Below are 19,874 nucleotides of genomic sequence, written 5' to 3'. Positions count from 1 at the left end.
CAGATGGTGGCCACCAATCCTCTAATGAAGGGGTGGAGAGAGTTTCTCGTGCGATGTATCATCATGGACATATCATTTTTGAATCTGCCCCTCCAAGACTCCAGTGAGGGCATCACATTCCTAAAATGTTTATTATTCCTCTCTTTTCACACACCCCAAGCTGCGATGATGAAAGTTTCCATGAATAACGGTCCCCCCCAGGACCTTTTCCCCCCATGGATGAGATCCAGCCTGCATTGAGAATCATGCCAGTGCATCCCAATCGCAGCCCAACACTCAGTTGCGAATGGGCATTTGAAGAATAGGTGGGCCACCGTTTCCTCCGGGGGCGAGTCACAAAGCAGGCAGGTGTACACATCACCTTCCAGCTTGTATTGTCTCCTCCTCAGCATGTTTCATGTATTCAGGCGATCAGCAAGACAAACAGAGTGTCACTAGTATACCTCTACTTGACTAGCTCGTTGATCAAAGATGGTTATGTTTCCTAGCCATATACATGAGTTGTCATTTGATTAACGGGATCACATCATTAGGAGAATGATGTGATTGACTTGACCCATTCCGTTAGCTTAGCACTTGATCGTTAGTATGTTGCTATTGCTTTCTTCATGACTTATACATGTTCCTATGACTATGAGATTACGCAACTCTCGTTTACCGGAGGAACACTTTGTGTGCTACCAAATGTCACAACATAACTGGGTGATTATAAAGGTGCTCTACAGGTGTCTCCAAAGGTACTTGTTGGGTTGTTTGGCGTATTTCGAGATTAGGATTTGTCACTCTGGTTGTCGGAGAGGTATCTCTGGGCCCTCTCGGTAATGCACATCACTTAAGCCTTGCAAGCATTGCAACTAATGAGTTAGTTGTGGGATGATGTATTACGGAACGAGTAAAGAGACTTGCCGCTAACGAGATTGAACTAGGTATTGATATACCGACGATCGAATCTCGGGCAAGTAACATACCGATGACAAAGGGAACAACGTATGTTGTTATGCGGTCTGACCGATAAAGATCTTCGTAGAATATGTGGGAGCCAATATGAGCATCCAGGTTCCGCTATTGATTATTGACCGGAGACATGTCTCGTTCATGTCTACATAGTTCTCGAACCCGTAGGGTCCGCACGCTTAACGTTTCGATGACAGTTATATTATGAGTTTATATGTTTTGATGTACCGAAGGTTGTTCGGAGTCCCGCATGTGATCACGGACATGACGAGGAGTCTCGAAATGGTCGATACATGAAGATTGATATATTGGATGACTATATTCGGACACCGGAATGGTTCCGGGGGTTATCGGATATATACCGGAGTACCAGGGGTTACCGGAACCCCCCCGGAGGCTATTGGGCCTCATGGGCCCAATTGGTGGAAGAGGAGAGGCGGCCAAGGGGCAGCCGCGCGCCCCTCCCCCCCCCCATGTCTGAATTGGACAAGGAGGGGGGCGGCGCCCCCCTTTCCTTTCCCCCTCTCTCCTTCCCTCTCCTCTCCTAGTCCAACAAGGAAGGGAGGGAGTCCTACTCCCGGTGGGAGTAGGACTCCTCCTGGCGGGCCTCCTCCTGGCCGGCCGCACCTCCCCCCTTGCTCCTTTATATACGGGGGCAGGGGGGCACCCCATAGACACAACAATTGATCTCTTGATCTCTTAGCCATGTGCGGTGCCCCCCTCCACCATAATTCACCTCGATAATACTGTAGCGGTGCTTAGGCGAAGCCCTGCGTCGGTAGAACATCATCATCGTCACCACGCCGTCGTGCTGACGAAACTCTCCCTGAACACTCGGCTGGATCGGAGTTCGAGGGACGTCATTGGGCTGAACGTGTGCTGAACTCGGAGGTGCCGTGCGTTTGGTACTTGATCGGTCGGATCGTGAAGACGTACGACTACATCAACCGTGTTGTGCTAACGCTTCCGCTTTCGGTCTACGAGGGTACGTGGACAACACTCTCCCCTCTCGTTGCTATGCATCACCATGATCTTGTGTGTGCGTAGGATTTTTTTTGAAATTACTATGTTCCCCAAACAGGGGTTTGGATGCACCGGCGAAGTTTGCACCAACTCTCAATGTGAGAAAGGGCAATGCACGGTACCAAAGAGGCTAGCAATGATGGAAGGGTAAGAGTGCGTATAATCCATGGACTCAACATTAGTCATAAAGAACTCACATACTTATTGCAAAAATCTACAAGTCATCAAAAACCAAGCACTACGCACATGCTCCTAGGGGGATAGATTGGTAGGAAAAGACCATCGCTCGTCCCCGACCGCCACTCATATGGAGGACAATCAAAGAACACCTCATGTTTCAAATTTGTTACATAACGTTTACCATACGTGCATGCTACGGGACTTGCAAACTTCAACACAAGTATTTCTCAAATTCACAACTACTCGACTAGCACAACTCTAATATCACTACCTCCATATCTCAAAACAATCATCAAGCATCAAACTTCTCTTAGCATTCATCACACTCATAAGAAAGTTTTTTACTAGTCTTGAATACCTAACATATTAGGATTAATTTCCCAATTGAAGAAAATTACCATGATGTTTAAGACTCTCAAAATAATATAAGTGAAGCATGAGAGAATAATAGATTCTATCAAACAAAACCACCGCCGTGCTCTAAAAGATATAAGTGAAGCACTAGAGCAAAAACTATATAGCTCAAAAGATATAAGTGAAGTGCATAGAGTATTCTAATAAATTCCGAATCATGTGTGTCTCTCTCAAAAGGTGTGTACAGCAAAGATGATTGTGGTAAACTAAAAATCAAAGACTCAAATCATACAAGACGCTCCAAGCAAAACACATATCATGCGGTGAATAAAAATATAGCTCCAAGTAAAGTAACCGATGGAAGTAGACGAAAGAGGGGATGCCTTCCGGGGCATCCCCAAGCTTTGGCTTTTAGGTGTCCTTAGATTATCTTGGGGTGCCATGGGCATCCCCAAGCTTAGTCTCTTGCCACTCCTTGTTCCATAATCCATCAAATCTTTCACCCAAAACTTGAAAACTTCACAACACAAAACTCAGCAGAAAATCTCGTGAGCTCCGTTAGCGAAAGAAAACAAAACAATACTTCAAGGTACTGTAATGAACTCATTCTTTATTTATATTGGTGTTAAACCTACTGTATTCCAACTTCTCTATGGTTTATAAACTATTTTACTAGCCATAGATTCATCAAAATAAGCAAACAACACACGAAAAACAGAATCTGTCAAAAACAGAACAGTCTGTAGTAATCTGTAACTAACGCAAACTTCTGGAACCCCCAAAATTCAGAAAAGATAGGACGACCTAGACAATTTGTTTATTGATCAGCAGCAATTGGAATCAATATTTTGTCACATTCTGGTGATTTTTAACAATTATTTTCGTGAACAGAAAGTTTCTGGAATTTTCAGCAAGATCAAATAACTAACATCCAAGAAGATCCTATAGGATTAACTTGGCACAAACACTAATTAAAACATAAAAAAATCTAACCAGAGGCTAGATCAAAGATTTATTCCTAAACAGAAGCAAAAAGCAAAAAACTAAAAATAAAATTGGGTTGCCTCCCAACTAGCGCTATCGTTTAACGCCCCTAGCTAGGCATAATAGCAAGGATAGATCTACGTATTGCCATCTTTGGCTTTCAATTTTTTAGCGGAATCATGCTCGAATCCGGGAGGTTCTTTACGTTTCCCTTCATATTTGGAAATTTTTAGATCTAAAGAATCCAACCGCTTATTGCAAAGGGTAATCAACATATTTATGCGGTGAATATTTCCGCTAACGCTCTTAAGAGGTTCAGGAGACTTTTGTAAGATCGTAGTTACTTCGCAATTTTTTTCAAAAACTTGTGTCTCTTCCTGGGTATGTTGTGGCCCCTTTTGTCGAGGTAGTGTTCCCACTACCCCCTCTATGATTTCGTGCGCAACACTAGGATCAATTTCAATAAAATTTCCTTTGGCAACACAATCCAAGAGTTTTCTATGGGACATATTCAGTCCAACGTAAAAACTGCGAAGGAAAATTCTAAAACTCACCTCTAAGGTGCAATTACGATAAGATTCCATCATCCTATAGCAAGCATCTTTGAAATTTTCTCCTTGCCTTTGTTTAAAGTGAAGAACTTCAAACTCAGGGGACAAAGGAACAGATAGGGGACTAGCCATAACGACAAGCAAGCGAAAAAGAGGCAAACGAAAAAGAGAGGGCGAATAGAACGGCAAGGATGAAGTGGGGGAGAGGAAAACGAGAGGCAAATGGCAAATAATGTAATGCGGGAGATAAGGGTTTGTGATGGGTACTTGGTATGTTGACTTTTGCGTAGACTCCCCGGCAACGGCACCAGAAATCCTTCTTGCTACCTATTGAGCACTGCGTTGGTTTTCCCTTGAAGAGGAAAGGATGATGCAGTAAAGTAGCGTAAGTATTTCCCTCAGTTTTTGAGAACCAAGGTATCAATCCAGTAGGAGGCCACGCACGAGTCCCTCGCACCTACACAAACAAATAAATCCTCGCAACCAACGCAATAAAGGGGTTGTCAATCCCTTCACGGTCACTTAAGAGAGTGAGATCTGATAGATATGATAAGATAATATTTTTGGTATTTTTATGATAAAGATGCAAAGTAAAATAAAAGGCAATAAAAACTGCTAAGTGTTGGAAGATTAATATGATGGAAAATAGACCCCGGGGCCATAGGTTTCACTAGTGGCTTCTCTCGAGAGCATAAGTATTACGGTGGGTGAACAAATTACTGTTTTGCAATTGACAGAATTGAGCATAGTTATGAGAATATCTAGGTATGATCATGTATATAGGCATCACGTCCGACACAAGTAGACCGACTCCTGCCTGCATCTACTACTATTACTCCACACATCGACCGCTATCCAGCATGCATCTAGAGTATTAAGTTCATAAGAACAGAGTAACGCTTTAAGTAAGATGACATGATGTAGAGGGATAAACTCATGCAATTTGATATAAAACCCATCTTGTTATCCTCGATGGCAACAATACAATACGTGCCTGGCTGCCCCTACTGTCACTGGGAAAGGACACCGCAAGAATTGAACCCAAAGCTAAGCACTTCTCCTATTGCAAGAAACATCAATCTAGTAGGCCAAACCAAACTGATAATTCCAAGAGACTTGCAAAGATAACCAATCATACATAAAAGAATTCAGAGAAGATTCAAATATTGTTCATAGATAAACTTGATCATAAACCCACAATTCATTGGTCTCAACAAACACACCGCAAAAGAAGATTACATCGAATAGATCTCCACGAGAGAGGGGGAGAACATTGTATTGAGATCCAAAAAGAGAGAAGAAGCCATCTAGCTAATAACTATGGACCCGAAGGTCCGGGGTAAACTACTCACACATCATCGGAGAGGCTATGGTGTTGATGTAGAAGCCCTCCATGATCGATGCCCCCTCCGGCGGAGCTCCGAAAAAGGCCCCAAGATGGGATCTCACGGGTACGAAAGGTTGCGGCGGTGGAATTAGGTTTTTGGCTCCGTATCTGGTAGTTTGGGGGTACGTAGGTATATATAGGAGGAAGTGTTGGGGATCGTAGCAGAATTTTAAAATTTCCTACGCATCACCAAGATCCATCTATGGAGTATACTAGCAACGAGGGGAAAGGAGTGAATCTACATACCCTTGTAGATCGCGAGCGGAAGCGTTCCAATGAACGGGGTTGATGGAGTCGTACTCGCCGTGATCCAAATCACCGATGACCGAGTGCCGAACGGACGGCACCTCCGCGTTCAACCCACGTACGGAGTAGCGACGTCTCCTCCTTCTTGATCTAGCAAGGGGGAAGGAGAGGTTGATGGAGATCCAGCAGCACGACGGCGTGGTGGTGGAAGTAGCGGGGTCTCGGCAGGGCTTCGCCAAGCTTCTGCGAGAGGGAGAGGTGTTGCAGGGGGAGAGGGAGGCGCCAGGGGCTGTGGTATTGCTGCCCTCCCTCCCCCCTTTATATAGGCCCCCCTGGAGGGGGGGTGCCGGCCCTGGAAACCCATCTAGGGGGGGGGGCGGCCAAGGGGGAAGGGGGGGGTGGCTTCCCCCACAAGCCAAGTGGGGCGCCCCCCACCCCTAGGGTTTCCAACCCTAGGCGCAGGGGGAGGCCCAAGGGGGGGCGCCCCAGCCCACTAAGGGCTGGTTCCTTTCCCACTTCAGCCCACGGGGCCCTCCAGGATAGGTGGCCCCACCCGGTGGACCCCCGGGACCCTTCCGATGGTCCCGGTACAATACCGATAGCCCCCGAAACTTTCCCGGTGGCCGAAACTGGACTTCCCATATATAATTCTTCACCTCCGGACCATTCCGGAGCTCCTCGTGACGTCCGGGATCTCATATGGGACTCCAAACAACTTTCGGGTTTCCGCATACTAGTATCTCTACAACCCTAGCGTCACCGAACCTTAAGTGTGTAGACCCTACAGGTTCGGGAGACATGCAGACATGACCGAGACGCCTCTCCGGTCAATAACCAACAGCGGGATCTGGATACCCATGTTGGCTCCCACATGTTCCACGATGATCTCATCGGATGAACCACGATGTCGAGGATTCAATCAATCCCATATACAATTCCGTTTGTCAATCGGTATGTTACTTGCCCGAGATTCGATCGTCGGTATCCCAATACCCTGTTCAATCTCGTTACCGGCAAGTCTCTTTACTCGTACCGTAATGCATGATCCCGTGACTAACTCCTTAGTCACATTGAGCTCATTATGATGATGCATTACCGAGTGGGCCCAGAGATACCTCTCCGTCATACGGAGTGACAAATCCCTGTCTCGATCCGTGTCAACCCAACAGACACTTTCAGAGATACACGTAGTGTACCTTTATAGTCACCCAGTTACGTTGTGACGTTTGGCACACCCAAAGCACTCCTACGGCATCCGTTAGTTACACGATCTCATGGTCTAAGGAAAAGATACTTGACATTGGAAAAGCTCTAGCAAACGAACTACATGATCTTTGAGCTATGCTTAGGATTGGGTCTTGTCCATCACATCATTCTCCTAATGATGTGATCCCGTTATCAATGACATCCAATGTCCATAGTCAGGAAACCATGACTATCTGTTGATCAACGAGCTAGTCAACTAGAGGCTTACTAGGGACACGTTGTGGTCTATGTATTCACACATGTATTACGATTTCCGGATAACACAATTATAGCATGAACAATAGACAATTATCATGAACAAAGAAATATAATAATAACCATTTATTATTGCCTCTAGGGCATATTTCCAACAGTCTCCCACTTGCACTAGAGTCAATAATCTAGTTACATTGTGATGAATCGAACACCCATAGCGTCCTGGTGTTGATCATGTTTTGCTCTAGGGAGAGGTTTAGTCAACGGATCTGCTACATTCAGATCCGTATGTACTTTACAAATATCTATGTCTCCATTTTGAACACTTTCACGAATGGAGTTGAAGCGACGCTTGATATGCCTGGTCTTCCTGTGAAACCTGGGCTCCTTGGCAAGGGCAATAGCTCCAGTGTTGTCACAGAAGAGAGTCATCGGGCCCGACGCATTGGGAATCACCCCTAGGTCGGTAATGAACTCCTTTATCCAGACTGCTTCCTGTGCTGCCTCTGAGGCCGCCATGTACTCCGCTTCACATGTAGATCCCGCCACGACGCTTTGCTTGCAACTGCACCAGCTTACTGCCCCTCCATTCAAAATATACATGTATCCAGTTTGTGACTTGGAGTCATCCAGATCTGTGTCGAAGCTAGCGTCGACGTAACCCTTTACGACGAGCTCTTCGTCACCTCCATAAAAGAGAAACATATCCTTAATCCTTTTCAGGTACTTCAGGATATTCTTGACCACTGTCCAGTGTTCCATGCCGGGATTACTTTGGTACCTTCCTACCAAACTTACGGCAGGTTTACATCAGTTCTGGTACACAACATGGCATACATTATAGACCCTATGGCCGAGGCATAGGGGATGACACTCATCTTTTCTCTATCTTCTGCCGTGGTCGGGCATTGAGCCGTGCTCAATTGCACACCTAGCAATACAGGCAAGAACCCCTTCTTGGACTGATCCATATTGAACTTCTTCAATATCTTGTCAAGGTATGTAGTCTGCGAAAGACCAATGAGGCGTCTTGATCTATCTCTATAGATCTTGATGCCTAATATATAAGCAGCTTCTCCAAGGTCCTTCATTGAAAAACACTTATTCAAATAGGCCTTTATACTTTCCAAGAATTCTATATCATTTCCCATCAATAGTATGTCATCCACATATAATATGAGAAATGCTACAGAGCTCCCACTCACTTTCTTGTAAACACAGGCTTCTCCATAAGTCTGTGTAAACCCAAACGCTTTGATCATCTCATCAAAGCGAATGTTCCAACTCCGAGATGCTTGCACCAGCCCATATATTGAGCGCTGGAGCTTGCATACCTTGTCAGCATTCTTAGGATCGACAAAACCTTCCGGCTGCATCATATACAGTTATTCCTTAAGGAAGCCGTTAAGGAATGCCGTTTTGACGTCCATCTGCCATATCTCATAATCATAGTATGCGGCAATTGCTAACATGATTCGGACGGACTTCAGCTTCGCTACGGGTGAGAAAGTCTCATCGTAGTCAACCCCTTGAACTTGTCCATAACCCTTAGCGACAAGTCGAGCCTTATAGATGGTCACATTACCATCCGCGTCTGTCTTCTTCTTAAAGATCCATTTGTTTTCTATGGCTCGCCGATCATCGGGCAAGTCAGTCAAAGTCCATACTTCGTTTTCATACATGGATCCTATCTCGGATTTCATGGCTTCTAGCCATTTGTCAGAATCCGGGCCCGCCATCGCTTCTTCATAGTTCGAAGGTTCACCGTTGTCTAACAACATGATTTCCAGGACAGGGTTTCCATACCACTCTGGTGCGGAACGTGTCCTTGTGGACCTACGAAGTTCAGCAGTAACTTGATCCGAAGCTTCATGATCATCATCATTAACTTCTTCCCCAGTCGGTGTAGGCACCACAGGAACATCTTCCCGTGCTGCGCTACTTTCTGGTTTAGAAGGGGTGACTATCACCTCATCAAGTTCCACTTTCCTCCCACTTAATTCTTTCGAGAGAAACTCTTTCTCCAGAAAGGACCCGTTCTTGGCAACGAAGATCTTGCCTTCGGATCTGAGGTAGAAGGTATACCCAATAGTTTCCTTAGGGTATCCTATGAAGACGCATTTCTCCGACTTGGGTTCGAGCTTTTCAGGTTGAAGTTTCTTGACATAAGCATCGCATCCCCAAAATTTTAGAAACGACAGCTTAGGTTTCTTCCCAAACCATAATTCATACGGTGTCGTCTCAACGGATTTCGACGGAGCCCTATTTAAAGTGAATGCGGCAGTCTCTAAAGCATAGCCCCAAAATGAGAGCGGTAGATCGGTAAGAGACATCATAGATCACACCATATCCAATAGAGTGCGATTACGACGTTCGGACACACCGTTTCGCTGAGGTGTTCCAGGCGGCGTGAGTTGTGAAACGATTCCACATTTCCTTAAGTGCGTACCAAATTCGTGACTTAAATATTCTCCACCATGATCTGATCGTAAGAACTTTATTTTCCTGTCACGTTGATTCTCAACCTCACTCTGAAATTCCTTGAACTTTTCAAAGGTTTCAGACTTGTGTTTCATTAGGTAGACATACCCATATCTACTTAAGTCATCAGTGAGAGTGAGAACATAACGATATCCTCCGCGAGCCTCAACACTCATTGGACCGCACACATCGGTATGTATGATTTCCAATAAATTGGTTGCTCGCTCCATTGTTCCGGAGAACGGAGTCTTGGTCATCTTACCCATGAGGCATGGTTCGCACGTGTCAAATGATTCGTAATCAAGAGACTCCAAAAGTCCATCTGCATGGAGCTTCTTCATGCGTTTGACACCAATGTGACCAAGGCGGCAGTGCCACAAGTATGTGGGACTATCGTTATCATCTTTACATCTTTTGGTATTCACACTATGAATATGTGTAACATCACGTTCGAGATTCATCAAGAATAAACCATTGACCAGCGGGGCATGACCATAAAACATATCTCTCATATAAATAGAACAACCATTATTCTCGGATTTAAATGAGTAGCCATCTCGAATTAAACGAGATCCAGATACAATGTTCATGCTCAAAGCTGGCACTAAATAACAATTATTGAGGTTTAATACTAATCCCGTAGGTAAATGTAGAGGTAGCGTGCCGACGGCGATCACATTGACCCTGGAACCATTCCCGACGCGCATCGTCACCTCGTCCTTCGCCAGTCTCCGCTTATTCCGCAGCTCCTGTTTTGAGTTACAAATATGAGCAACCGCACCGGTATCAAATACCCAGGAGCTACTACGAGTACTGATAAGGTACACATCAATTACATGTATATCACATATACCTTTGGTGTTGCCGGCCTTCTTGTCCCCTAAGTATTTTGGGCAGTTCCGCTTCCAGTGACCACTTCCCTTGCAATAAAAGCACTCAGTCTCAGGCTTGGGTCCATTCTTTGACTTCTTCCCGGCAACAGGCTTACCGGGCGCGGCAACTCCCTTGCCGTCCTTCTTGAAGTTCTTTTTACCCTTACCCTTCTCGAACTTAGTGGTTTTATTCACCATCAACACTTGATGTTCCTTTCTGATCTCCACCTCCACTGATTTCAGCATTGAATATACCTCAGGAATGGTCTTTTCCATCCCTTGCATATTGAAGTTCATCACAAAGCTCTTGTAGCTTGGTGGAAGCGACTGAAGGATTCTGTCAATGACCGCGTCATCCGGGAGATTAACTCCCAGCTGAGACAAGCGGTTGTGTAACCCAGACATTCTGAGTATGTGCTCACTGACAGAACTATTTTCCTCCATTTTACAGCTGAAGAACTTGTCGGAGACTTCATATCTCTCGACCCGGGCATGAGCTTGGAAAACCATTTTCAGCTCTTCGAACATCTCATATGCTCCATGTTTCTCAAAACGCTTTTGGAGCCCCGGTTCTAAGCTGTAAAGCATGCCGCACTGAACGAGGGAGTAATCATCAGCACGTGATTGCCAAGCGTTCATAACGTCTTGGTTCTCTGGGATTGGTGCTTCACCTAGCGGTGCTTCTAGGACATAATCTTTCTTGGCACCTATGAGGATGATCCTCAGGTTCCGGACCCAGTCCGTATAGTTGCTGCCATCATCTTTCAGCTTGGTTTTCTCTAGGAACGCGTTGAAGTTGAGGACAACGTGGGCCATTTGATCTACAAGACATATTGTAAAGATTTTAGACTAAGTTCATGATAATTAAGTTCATCTAATCAAATTATTCAATGAACTCCCACTCAGATAGACATCCCTCCAGTCATCTAAGTGAAACATGATCCGAGTTAACTAGGCCGTGTCCGATCATCACGTGAGACGGACTAGTCAAGATTGGTGAACATCTCCATGTTGATCGTATCTTCTATACGACTCATGCTCGACCTTTCGGTCCTCCGTGTTCCGAGGCCATGTATGTACATGCTAGGCTCGTCAAGTCAACCTAAGTGTATTGCGTGTGTTCCGAGGCCATGTCTGTACATGCTAGGCTCGTCAACACCCGTTGTATGCGAACGTTAGAATCTATCACACCCGATCATCATGTGGTGCTTCGAAACAACGAACCTTCGCAATGGTGCACAGTTAGGGGGAACACTTTCTTGAAATTATTATAAGGGATCATCTTACTTACTACCGTCGTTCTAAGCAAATAAGATGCAAAACATGATAAACATCACATGCAATCAAATAGTGACATGATATGGCCAATATCATTTTGCTCCTTTGATCTCCATCTTCGGGGCACCATGATCATCTTCGTCACCGGCATGACACCATGATCTCCATCATTGTGTCTTCATGAAGTTGTCACGCCAACGACTACTTCTACTTCTATGGCTAACGCGTTTAGCAATAAAGTAAACTAATTTACATGGCGTTATTCAATGACACGCAGGTCATACAAAATAATAAAGACAACTCCTATGGCTCCTGCCGGTTGTCATACTCATCGACATGCAAGTCGTGATTCCTATTACAAGAATATGATCAATCTCATACATCACATATATCATTCATCACATCTTCTGGCCATATCACATCACATAGCACATGCTGCAAAAACAAGTTAGACGTCCTCTAATTGTTGTTGCAAGTTTTTACGTGGCTTTTATAGGTTTCTAGCAAGAACGTTTCTTACCTACGTAAAACCACAACGTGATATGCCAATTTCTATTTACCCTTCATAAGGACCCTTTTCATCGAATCCGTTCTGACTAAAGTGGGAGAGACAGACACCCGCTAGCCACCTTATGCAACTAGTGCATGTCAGTCGGTGGAACCTGTCTCACGTAAGCGTACGTGTAAGGTCGGTCCGGGATGCTTCATCCCACAATACCGCCGAAACAAGATAAGACTAGTAGTGGCAAGAAGAATTGACAACATATACGCCCACAACTGCTTTGTGTTCTACTCGTGCATAGTAACTACGCATAGGCCTGGCTCATGATGCCACTATTGGGGATCGTAGCAGAATTTTAAAATTTCCTACGCATCACCAAGATCCATCTATGGAGTATAGTAGCAACAAGGGGAAAGGAGTGCATCTACATACCCTTGTAGATCGCGAGCGGAAGCGTTCCAATGAACGGGGTTGATGGAGTCGTACTCGCCGTGATCCAAATCACCAATGACCGAGTGCCGAACGGACGGCACCTCCGCGTTCAACACACGTACGGAGCAGCGACGTCTCCTCCTTCTTGATCCAGCAAGGGGGGAAGGAGAGGTTGATGGAGATCCAGCAGCACGACGGCGTGGTGGTGGAAGTAGCGGGGTCTCGGCAGGGCTTCGCCAAGCTTCTGCGATAGGGAGAGGTGTTGCAGGGGGAGAGGGAGGCGCCAGGGGCTGTGGTATTGCTGCCCTCCCTCCCCCCTTTATATAGGCCCCCTAGAGGGGGGGCGCCGGCCCTGGAAACCCATCTATGGGGGGGCGGCGGCCAAGGGGGAAGGGGGGTGGCTTCCCCCCAAGCCAAGTGGGGCGCCCCCCACCCCTAGGGTTTCCAACCCTAGGCGCAGGGGGAGGCCCAAGGGGGGGCGCCCCAGCCCACTAAGGGCTGGTTCCTTTCCCAGTTCAGCCCACGGGGCCCTCCGGGATAGGTGGCCCCACCCGGTGGACCCCTGAGACCCTTCCGGTGGTCCCGGTACAATACCGATAACCCCAGAAACTTTCCCGGTGGCCGAAACTGGACTTCCCATATATAATTCTTCACCTCCGGACCATTCCGGAACTCCTCGTGACGTCCGGGATCTCATCCGGGACTCCGAACAACTTTCGGGTTTCCGCATACTAGTATCTCTACAACCCTAGCGTCACCGAACCTTAAGTGTGTAGACCCTACGGGTTCGGGAGACATGCAGACATGACCGAGACGCCTCTCCGGTCAATAACCAACAACGGGATCTGGATACCCATGTTGGCTCCCACATGTTCCACGATGATCTCATCGGATGAACCACGATGTCGAGGATTCAATCAATCCCGTATACAATTCCCTTTGTCAATCGGTATGTTACTTGCCCGAGATTCGATCGTCGGTATCCCAATACCCTGTTCAATCTCGTTACCGGCAAGTCTCTTTACTCGTACCGTAATGCATGATCCCGTGACTAACTCCTTAGTCACATTGAGCTCATTATGATGATGCATTACCGAGTGGGCCCAGAGATACCTCTCCGTCATATGGAGTGACAAATCCCAGTCTCGATCCGTGTCAACCCAATAGACACTTTCAGAGATACACGTAGTGTACCTTTATAGTCACCCAGTTACGTTGTGACGTTTGGCACACCCAAAGCACTCCTACGGCATCCGGGAGTTACACGATCTGATGCTCTAAGGAAAAGATACTTGACATTGGAAAAGCTCTAGCAAACGAACTACACGATCTTTGAGCTATGCTTAGGATTGGGTCTTGTCCATCACATCATTCTCCTAATGATGTGATCCCGTTATCAATGACATCCAATGTCCATAGTCAGGAAACCATGACTATCTGTTGATCAACGAGCTAGTCAACTAGAGGCTTACTAGGGACACGTTGTGGTCTATGTATTCACACATGTATTACGATTTCCGGATAACACAATTATAGCATGAACAATAGACAATTATCATGAACAAAGAAATATAATAATAACCATTTATTATTGCCTCTAGGGCATATTTCCAACAGGAAGAAGTACGTCGGTGGAGCAGCGTGGGCCCCACGAGGGTAGAGGGCGCGCCCGGGGGGTAGGCCCGCCCCCTACCTCGTGCCTTCCTGGTTGATGTCTTGACGTAGGGTCCAAGTCCTCTAGATCACGTTCGTTCCTGTCGGTGTACAAAAAGAGGGGTGCGTTTTTGTACCCCTATACCTGTGCATGGGCAGTCGGAGCTGCGCCTACGGTCACGCCAGGCAGAACAGGGGAGGTGAGCCAAGGTAAGACCAAAGCCCAAGATAATAAGAGCAACGCCATGGCCAAGACCACGAAGAGCAGAGGGACGAAGCAGGTTCCCCTGGCAAGACCCTTGCCGGGGCAGCCTCAGCAGCCCCACACCAACTGAGCGAGCCACCCTTGAGCCCACGGTCCCCAACGCCATCATCAACGTGGGGCCAGGGCTCGGGAAGGCACCTCTGTGGTGGCATGTAGATCTTTGTGAAGACATATTCAAGATCAGATGAGGATTAGAAGACGACGATTCTTGGCAAGATCCTTGTCGAGGAAGGCCACCAGACCCCCGGCAAGGCCCTTGCCGGGGACGACAGCGCGCCAAGGCAAGACCCTTGCCGGGCCACCCGGCAAGGCCCCCGCCAAGGACGCCAGCGGGGCCACCGCCAGGCCCGCGCCAACCAAGCTTCCACCACCGTTCACATGCAGCTGCTAGCCCAACCAGCTGGGCGGGCACCTGCGTGGCAACATGCAGCTCCCAGGCCAACTCATCGAGCGCCTGCGTGGCGGCATGCAGATCTTCGTGAAGGCTCCGCCACTGCGCCACCTCAGCTGCCTGCCTGCCTACATGGCAGCACGCACCTCACTGGCCAAGGCGCGTGTCAAGGCGAGGAGGAGCGGCGATGGACGGGACGGGCCTCGCCCCCGTCCCCAATAAAGCAAGGGGACACCTAAGCTACGCATTAAATGCGTCTTGTCCTATAATACGAGCGATAAGCTCAGGGCACTGTACGCCTTTCCACCTCCTGTGTGCCACTTTGGCAGCCTCTTTCGACTATAAAAGGAGGCCCATGGCATACTGGAGAAGGATTGGGCTCTTTTGAACCACGCCCTGACCACAGCTAGTTCGAGAGCTCAAGAACTCTCTGAAATACACCCACCAAAGCAGGACTAGGGTTTTACGCATCCTCGCGGCCCGAACCTGGGTAAACGATCCTTGTGCTATATACTAGCCCTGCTCTTCTCGCAACCCCGCGCCCCGACAACCGTAGTAGGGATTCATGTGATCCCATAGGTGTCGTTCCACACCGACATCTTTGGCGCGCCAGGTAGGGGGCGCAATTGTGAGAATCTGGTCTGGTAGTTAGCTTAGCAGTTCTTCATCGCCTTTAGTTTCGGAGAAGAAGGCGGCTGGAGGAACGACGCCGGCTCGGCAACGGAAAAGCTAAGTCAGTCAGAGCTTCGAGTTATTTCCTCCTATACATAAGGTTATCGTCCTCGGAGATCTCGGCTATGTATGAGAAACCTGCACGCAAAGGGGCCCTCCCGCAATTGGCAACACCCTTCGTTCTGTTTTGAGTCTGATCAACAGCTCGAAGCGGCCGCGTCGAGTGTGGCGGGGTAGCCTTCCGCACCTGGCAATGCTCCTGACTCTGACTCGAGTCAAGCTCGACAGTTCAGCCGGCCGCGCTAAGGGCGGCAAGGTGGTTCGCCCGACAGCAAGCACACCCGGCAGGCCAACGGGGATCCGTCCCCAAGACGCCGCCCTGGGTTTACGCGTTAGCGAGCCTACCCAATAACGTAGGGAGGACATACAAAGGAAAATCAAACAGGAAAATAATGTGCATAATACTGAAAGTGCTCCAGAGTTATATTACATCAAATTGTTGCTGCGGTTCTAACTAGAGATAGTGATTGTCTTGGTTGTGAACCTGCAGCGGCGATAAAGAGCGGGATGCCTAATCCCGACGCTGTCCCTCCACCCTCTGAATTCCGCCGACTCGGCTGATGATGGGCTTGATGCGCTCCCTGAGCGGCACGAGGTCAGTACCCTCCAGCAAGCTCTCCAGCGCGGCGTCGAAGTCGAGGTCGGGGTACCAGTGCGCCACCTTGGTGAGAACCTTGGTCATGGCACCCTGGCAAAACCTCCGGGACTCGTCGGCCAGTGAGGTGGCCCGGTTGGCGTGAAGCTGCTCTAGAGCGCCGACGACCTTTTCAAAGAACATGGTCAGGCTGCAATTGGCGCTCACGCTCCGCTCCGGGACATACCTCACGTCCGGCATCCACATGATGGCCAGCTGCGCGGCGGCCTGGATGGCGACGGTGGCGAGGCGATCGAGCCAACGGTTCTCGCCCGCCACGTGATCCGCGAAGTTGAGGCCCTCGTTCTCCCACAACTGCTTCTCGGCCTCCAGCTCCTTGGCCAGGGTCTCCTCTCGGGTGTTGGCCTCCTCCAGCACCTTCTCGAGACCCTCCAGCTTTAGCTTGAGGTCTTTGATGGAGTTGTTGGCCTCGGAGAGCTCCCCAGCCTTACTGACGACCGCGCCCTGCGCCTCTGTGAGGGCACTGTTAAGCGTGTCCCTCTCCTGGGACAGCTTCAGGGCCTGCTCCTTCAGCCCGTCGCGCTCCGTCCCCAGCTCCTCCACCTTGTCGGCGTGAACCTGGGCCTGGGCATTGAGTGCCTCTTCGTGCCTCTGCTCCAGCTCACTGGTCCGCTGCAAGACGAGCTTCTTCCACCTCTGCATCCTTGTCGCAAAGCATGGCGGCAAGTTTTCCCTCGTGTGCAGCGAGGTCCTCCTCCTGGGAGTTCAGCGTGGCCTCGTGCTGGGTCCGGGCGGCTTCGGCGGCCGCGGCCAAGTTCCTCGCCGTCTCTTGAGCTTTCTCGATGTCGGCGAGCTTCATGGTGAGCTCCACGTCGCGCTTGGCCAGCTCGCGCTGAGCGGCCTTGAGCTCCTTGTGGGCCTCGCGGAACCAGTCCTGCGTCTCGGCAACGCGCTCCTGGAGGTCCGCCTCCGCCTTCTCCACCACCGCCGTCCTGGACTTACCCTTGTCCAGGCGGGCGCGGTGGAGCGCCTGGAGCTTCCGGAAGCTGGCGCCCATGGCGTGGAGGATCCGCTCTTCCTGCGAACCGTCGCCGCCAACGATCGGTTCGTCGACGACTTCAAGCCCAGCAGCGACAAGCACTTCGTCGTCGAAAACCTCCCCCTCAACGGGTGTCCTGGTGCTCGACACCCCTGGAAGGTGGACGAACAAGTTGTCGCTCACCCTCAGGTACTTGCCGGAGCCGGCAGCAGCAGAAGAGGAAGGCTGGTCACCAGCCACCTCCTCCTCCTCCTCGGCAGCGCCCCTGGTGGCCTCCTCAGCTGCGATCTTCTCGGCGTCTGCCTCGGCGGCCTTGGCGACGCCCTCGATGACGGCGTCCTCGTCCTCTGGGTTCACCGAGGAGGAATCTAGACGCCGAAGAAGGGGGTGAGGCGAGGCCAGGACCAAGGGCCAGAAGGAAAAAGAAGCAGGGACGAACGGCGAATGACTTACCTGTGCCAGTACCCGGCTGGGAAACGGAAGTCCCCTCCCCGCCAACATTCGGCGTTGAGACAAAGCCACCGGCGCCCAAGTTCTCCTCCTCCTCCTCCATGTGCGTGGGCCCGGTGCCTGGCGCCCTTGCCGGGGACGCCCCTCGGGGCGGTGTGGTCGATGGGGGCGGCGTGTTGGGAGTAGCCCTCTGTGGCTCCTCCTGTTGCTGCTCTCCTCCTGCATACCTGGCAAGGTCAGCACCAAAGTGTCGTGCCCCAGACACATGTCGACGGGGGGAAGAGTGATGAACATACGCTGGGCGCTATGCCGGGGGCTGCTGTCCGGGCTGCTCAACACTACGAGTGGCGCCCCCGAAGTACCAACTGGGGGCTGGCCACCCGCCGAGACCTTGGCCCTCTTCACTCTTTGGACCAGCGTCTCCACGTCCCTGCGAAGATGAAGACAAGTCAAGACGAGCAACACAGATTGAGGAGGCAGAGATAACGAAAAGGGAACCAGAAACTTAATCGTCGTCCGCCTGCTCCTCTGCTGTTTTCCTCTTCCTCCTCGGCCTGAGGGATCCGTAGTCAAAAGTAACCTCCGTATCGACATCCACCGGAGGAGGAGAAGGAGGTGGTGTTTGGGCACGCGTGGATGAAGAGGGGGCGGCTGTCTTCTTCTTCACCGCAGCCTTCGCCGGCTTCTTTGCCATTGCGGCCCTCGTGTGGCGACCGGACCCCTCCAAGGTCAGCTGTGGCCGCGCAGCCCTGCCGGGTCGGACCGGCTCACCGGAACTGTCCCGCCGCAGGACTCGCCCTCTCCCCGTAGCCGGCGTCGGGCCTGCGGTCTCGGCCTCCTCCTCCGACGACTCGCCGGTCACATCTTCAACCAGAGGAGCCTCGGTGCCGGCGCTGCTGGCTCCCCCGGCGGCCGCCACCCACCGGGCGAGCTCCTCCTCCTCCGCGACCGCCGCGGCCTTGTCCTCTACACCGCCGGCGCTGCCGACCTCCCTGGCAAGCTGTGCCTCCCTCGCCCTGGTGGCGATGTAGTCCAGCTCTGCCTGGGTGGTGTCCTGGACAATCAGTCGCTCGGCGTCGGCGTTGACGTACCCCTCGTGCAGAGTGTCGAAGAACTGCTGCACCTCGGCGTCCTCCGGCTCCTTCCAGCTCGGGTCAGGGCCATGCGCGTTGCAGTCCGGCATCATGGCAATGATATCAGACCGGCGCAAGTTGTTGCACAACGGGACCACCCCCGCCGGCAGCTTGAACAGAGGCCCCTTGAGGACCTTGTCGGCCTTCGCGGCGGCCCTTGCGACCTTGCCGGTCCGCTCGACCTCGCCGTCACGGCCCACGTCAAGCTGGAAGAGTCGCTGGCAGAAATTGGTGTGCCCCATCACTGTGAAGTTGTGGTCGAGGCCAGGACGAAGCCGCATGATGTCGGCGGGGTTCGTGAAGAGCCAGGCTGGCCTCCCCTTGTTATGAAGTGGAGCGATCCGGCGGCGGATGAAGTCCGCCCCGATCATCTCAAGGGTGAGCCCGGCCTCGGTGAACCGGAGGATCCTCGTGGTGGCGACCATGAGCTTCTCGTCGTCAGCATCGACGTCGCTCCAATCGCTTCTGCGGACCGGCGGCGCCCGGCGAACTTCGCAGAACGCCGACGGGTCTTTCTCCTCGATCCAGCACCACCGGCCCCGCCATTCTTCCCACCTCTCCTTCATGGCACCCTCCGGATACGCCCCCTTGGATCTTGAGACCCAGGCAATGCAACCGGAGATGGCGCCCCCTGGTTGGATCCGAGGGGAGAAGTAATGGCGGAAAAGCGCCGTGTTGGGGTGCACCCCGGCGAAGCCCTCGCAGAGGTGCGCGAAAAGGGCCATGCACGCCACCGCATTCGGAGTAAAATCCAGAAGGCGGAAGCCAAAGGTATGCATGATGTCGCTGAAGAAATCGGAGAAGGGAGGACAGAGCCCGCAGGAAAAATAATCAACAAAGAAGGGGTACCGATTTGGGGCAGCCTCGGCGCAGTCGGCGGGGATGACGCGCGTGACTGGATGTCCCGAATT

This window comes from Triticum aestivum, chromosome 1D (genome assembly GCF_018294505.1).
Source record: "Triticum aestivum cultivar Chinese Spring chromosome 1D, IWGSC CS RefSeq v2.1, whole genome shotgun sequence".
In the NCBI taxonomy this organism is placed as follows: Eukaryota; Viridiplantae; Streptophyta; class Magnoliopsida; order Poales; family Poaceae; genus Triticum; species Triticum aestivum.
The sequence above is the reverse complement of the archived record's forward strand: the minus strand, read 5'-3'. Positions refer to the sequence as shown.